The 5,476-nt window shown below is 41.1% G+C and overlaps 1 non-coding gene across 1 annotated transcript; it reads left to right on the top strand.

The window, feature by feature from the left end:
* The first annotated feature begins 5,107 nt into the window (after positions 1-5,107).
* On the top strand, positions 5,108-5,217 carry LOC122496432. Its single transcript, XR_006300809.1, has one exon. It is a non-coding gene; the product is annotated as a U6 spliceosomal RNA (small nuclear RNA).
* The last annotated feature ends 259 nt before the right edge of the window (positions 5,218-5,476 follow it).

Here is a 5,476-nt window from a genome sequence, read left to right as displayed (position 1 = left end):
TTTTTTAGGCTGCATGGTTATCTGATATCCAGGAGAAACCAGCCTCCCTTTCTTTTTTTTTTTTAATTTTATTTTTTTAATTTACATCCAAATTAGTTAGCATATAGTGAAACAATGATTTCAGGAGTAGATTCCTTAGTGCCCCTTACCCATTTACCCCATCCCCGCTCCCACAACCCCTCCAGTAACCCTGTTTGTTCTCCATATTTAAGAGTCTCTTATGCTTTGTCCTCCTCCCTGTTTTTATATTATTTTTGCTTCCCGTCCCTTATGTTCATCTGTTTTGTCTCTTAAAGTCCTCCTATGACTGAAGTCATATGATATTTGTCTTTCTCTGACTGACTAATTTCACTTAGCATAATACACTCTAGTTCCATCCATGTAATTGCAAATGTCAATCTTTCATTCTTTTTGATTGCCGAGTAATACTCCATTGGATGGATATATATATATATATATATATCTCACATCTTCTTTATCCATTCATCCATAAATGGACATTTGGGCTCTTACCATACTTTGGCTATTGTTGATAGTGCTGCTGTAAACATTGGGGTGCATGTGTCCCTTCGAAACAGCACACTTATATCCTTTGGATAAATACCTAGTAGTGAAATTGCTGGGTCGTAAGGTAGTTCTGTTTTTAGTTTTTTGAGGAACCTCCATACTGTTTTCCAGAGTGGCTGCACCAGTTTGCATTCCCACCAGCAATGCAAAAGATCCTCTTTCTCTGCATCCTCACCAACATCTGTTGTAGCCTGAATGGCTAATGTTAGCTATTCCGACAGGTGTGAGGTGGTATCTCACGGTGGTTTTGATTTGTATTTCCCTGATGATGAGTGACATGGAGGATTTTTTCATGTGTTGGTTTGCCATCTGGATGTCTTCTTTGGAGAAGTGTCTGTTCATGTCTTTTGCCCATTTCTTCACTGGATTATTTGTTTTGTGGGTGTTGGGTTTGATAAGTTCTTTATAGATTTTGGATACTAACCCTTTATCTGATATGTCATTTGCAAATATCATCTCCCATTCTGTTGGTTGCCTTTTCATTTTGCTGTTTCCTTCACTATGCAGAAGCTTTTTATTTTGATGAGGACCCAGTAGTTCATTTTTGCTTTGGTTTCCCTTGCCTTCAGAGACATGTTGAGTAAGAAGTTGTGAGGCCAAGATCAAAGAGGTTTTTGCCTGCTTTCTCCTCAAGGATGTTGATGGCTTCCTGTCTTACATTGAGGTCTTTCATCCATTTTGAGTTTATTTTTGTGTATGGTGTAAGAAAGTGGTCTAGGTTCATTTTTCTGCATGTGGATGTCATTTTCCCAGCACCATTTGCTGAAGAGACCGTCTTTATTCCATTGAATATTCTTTCCTGCTTTGTCAAAGATTAGTTGGCCATACCTCTGTGCGTCCATTTCTGCGTTCTCTATTCTGTTCCAATGATCTGAGTGTCTGTTCTTGTGACAGTGCCATACTGTCTTGATGATTACAGCTTTGTAGTATAGCTTGAAGCCTGGGATTGTGATGCCTCCTGCTTTGGTTTTCTTTTTCAAGATTGCTTTAGCTATTCGGGGTCTTTTCTGGTTCCATACAAATTTTAGGATTATTTGTTCTAGTTCTGTGAAGAATGCCGGTGTTATTTTATATCTATTTTATATTACTAAATGATTTCCCCACACAAGAAGTTTGACACCAGTAACAAGCTATTTCTCAACTGTTCATTTTAACACATATTTACTAGATTAATATCACTTTTACATCATATTTTAATATTTGCTGAAGACTTTAATAAATCCTTGGGGCACCTGGGGGGCTCAGTCAGTTAAGCATCCGACTTCAGCTCAGGTCATGATGTCATAGTTCATGAGTTCAAGCCCTGCCTCAGGCTCTGTGCTGACAGGTCGGAGCCTGGAGACTGCTTCAGATTCTGCATCTCCCTCTCTCTCTGACCCTCCTCTTCACAAACTCCGTCTCTCTCTCTCTCTCTCTCTCAAAAATAAATAAACATTAAAAAAAAGACTTTAATAAATCCAAAATACTATATTCTCTGTCTTCCAAAGTCATATAGCCATAGGATACAAGGGAACTCAGATCAAAGTCATCAATAGCCATAATTTATTGAGTGCCTACTTTATTTTTTTATAAAATTTTTAAAATGTTTATTTACCTATTTTGAGAGAGAGAGAGAGAGAGAGCAACAGAGGGGTAGAGAAAGAGAGGAAGAGAGAGAATCCCAAGCAGGCTCCGCACTTTCAGCACAGAGTCCAATTCAGGGCTCGATCTCACCAACCATAAGATCGTGACCTGAGCCAAAATTAAGAGTTGGACACTTAACCAACTAAGCCATCCAGATGCCCTTAAGTGCATTTTTCCATACAGTACATTTTTCCAGAAGTGAGATACCAAGAGGTCCAAAGGCACTCTCGAGTGAGAAAGATTTGCTTGGCTATGAGGGAAAACTAGCACTAGGATCAGAAGAGCCACTAAGCAAGAAAATCAGTAAGAGAGAAGGACCACAGACACAGAACTATAAGTCTCAGGGGGCAGATGTTCAGGTCATTGTCTTGCATCCACTCCTTCCTTTTCAGGTAACTGCACTCAGCTTCCGTTGGAAGATCCACTCTCAGTTGGCCGCCATTACGGATCCTTGACTGAGTGACTGAGTGGGCAGTTAGTCAGACAAGAGCCAGAGGCAAAGACGGTGACAAATAGGTGACACATTAGAAACCTGAGGGCACAACATCCTCACTTAGAGGATTTTAACATCCTGGCTTTACAGTTTCCAGCTCCCAGAGGCCACAGGTGCAGAACACAAGGTCTCCTCTTCAACCTCTGCCCCAGGGTAACCTATAGCTTCACTGGGATACATTTGCATTGTGGTTTCATCCCCCTCCTGGGGGAAGACGGCCATGACAGTTCTGGTAAGAATCTTGTGGGCTAAAAACTCCCCCTTCCAGCTTGTAGGAGGAGTCCTTCTGATGAAGCAACCTCAGTCACCATGACCCATAATCTATGCAAACATAAAAAGAAAAGACACCCCTAACCCAGAGCAGTTGACACCTCTGTGCCTGTCCACTCTCCCTCCCTGAGAGGTACTCTCCTTAATAAACTGCTTTGTGCTGGCTTCCTTCCTTCTGGCTAGCTTTATTTGAGTGCTAATCCTCACATAAATCCTTCATGGGGAATCGAAGAACCGAGATCACTATTCAACAATGCAGACTAAACCAGAGGATGCAAAACTCCCAGGACAGAGTCAAAACGCCTGGTCACTCACAGCAATGGCAGTTGCCAGAATATTTGCATTTTTTTGTGTCAATTCTCTGAGCCCCACTTCCCAAAGGGCAATGCAGAGAGATTCAGGGGACACCCACCTGCACACAGGGGAGTGTGTGAAAAATTGACATGACTGGAGCCATTTTAAAATGGAGCAGGTGCTGCAGAGAAACTGCCTTCTCCACCTTTGGACTGGGCAACAGGGCAGTTGTTTCAAGCAATTACTGGGAAAGGCAGTGGAAGAAAGGAAATCCTGATCACAAGACTGATAGTAAGAGACTTTCTGAGGACAGACTCAGTAGTCAGTCAATGTATAACCCAGAGTAACCTAGCCATTATCACACACACCCCTAGAAAGTTTTTTTCTTTCTTTTCTTCACCTCAGGTAGCTCCCTACTTTTCCTCATAAAAACCTCTTGCATTCACCCTACAAGCAGGACACTATTTGGATTCCTACCTGAATCTGTACTCCCTGAACTGCAATTCTTTTAACCCAAATAAAAGCACACTTGCCTCTCATTGTGCCTCTTTACTTTCAGGTTAACAGTTGTGTTGCAGGAACCCAGCCTTTTACAAGGACAGTAAGCATGCCTGCCCTGTGTTCCAGAGGGAGACGTTGTCTCTGTCTTCCAAGGCTGTTTGCTATACACACATCATTGAAAAGCTAGCCCAAAGCAAAGTCACTCAGTGCCTCTGTTCACAAGACAGGCAAAAACACAAGAGACGCGGGAAGAATTGTCTCACAATATTGTTTGTGTTTTTCTTTTTCTTTCTTTCCTTCTTCCCAGGAAGTATGCTGAGTGTACAACCACTCAATTAAAATTGACTAGTCATCTAGAGCTTGTTTCCTTAATTCTCCAATGAGAAGTAAGGACCAGAATATCCATATTAGGTGCTGTGCTTAACCACACCTCAGAAAAGCAGAGAAGTCTTGCTGGGAAATTTTGTCCCCAACAATCCCCAAACTTTAGCTCTTGAGAGAGGGCTTTGGGTTACACAGAGAGAGACAGCCTGCAAGCATGTTAAGAAATAATCTTGTTTTGGGGGGCACATGGATGGCTCAGTCGGTTAAATGTCTGACTCTTGATCTCCACTCAGGTCATGATCTCACAGTTCATGAGTTCGAGCCCTGCATCAGGCTCTGTGCTGACAGTGTGGAGTGCTTGGGATTCTCTCTCTCCCTCTCTCTCTGCTCCTTCTCTGCTTTCACTCTCTTTCCCTCTCAGAATACATAAACTTAAAAAAAAAAAATCATCGGGGCACCTGGGTGACTCAGTCAGTTAAGCGTCTGACTTGGGCTCAGGTCATGATCTCACAGTTCATGAGTTTGAGCCCCGCATCAGGCTCTGCACTGACAGCTCAGAGCCTAGAGCCTGCTTCAGATTCTGTCTCCCCTCTCTCTCTTCCCCTTCCCCTCATGCTCTCTGTCTCTCAAAACTGAATAACATTGTAAAAACCAATCTAAATACTGCATTGATTTTTTGATGCAATAAACGTGCATCAGTAATAAAAAAAACTGAATAATGTTAAAGAAAAAAGATTTTTTTTTAATCATCTTGGTTTTTTTTTCCTGGGGTAGAGAGAACAGTATCTTCTGTGCCTCTGTAAATAGTCGATTTCATTTGCCAGGTCACTTTCAAATGCTCTCAATTTAAAGATGAATATGCATCATGGAAATAAAAATGTTTTCCTAATTTCTTTTGTCTGATAAAATAACAAAGAAAAATGCTTGTGCTTGGGAGAGGTGGTTTTATTACAAATAAGAGGACTTTTTCTTCTTAACAGAAAAACTGTGGGCAAAAACCGAGGGAGCCCATTACGTTGAAGAGATCATGCCAGTGTGCTCACTTCGGCAGCACATAATCTAAAATTGGAACGATGAAACACAGAAGATTAGCATGGCCTCTGTGCAAGGATAGTACATAAATTTATGAAGCATCCCACATTTTCATTGTACATCCCCGAAACTAAGATAACATGGTTAATTACAATGGAAAATAAATAAATAAATGATTTTTTTTAAAAGAGGGATCATGCCAACAGATTTTTTTTTCAAAGATTCAGATAAATTCATGGATAAGAAAGGGAAAGCAACTTACAGGGAACACTTAGATATTGGAGGCCATTATACCTAGCCGTGAGATGGTCTCTACTGTGACATTAAAAACATAGATACTAAGCTAATCTGTAACTGTTTTATTATGTGTCA

This window comes from Prionailurus bengalensis, chromosome A1, assembly GCF_016509475.1.
Source record: "Prionailurus bengalensis isolate Pbe53 chromosome A1, Fcat_Pben_1.1_paternal_pri, whole genome shotgun sequence".
Taxonomy (NCBI): Eukaryota; Metazoa; Chordata; class Mammalia; order Carnivora; family Felidae; genus Prionailurus; species Prionailurus bengalensis.
This window is presented reverse-complemented; position numbering and strand designations above follow the sequence as displayed.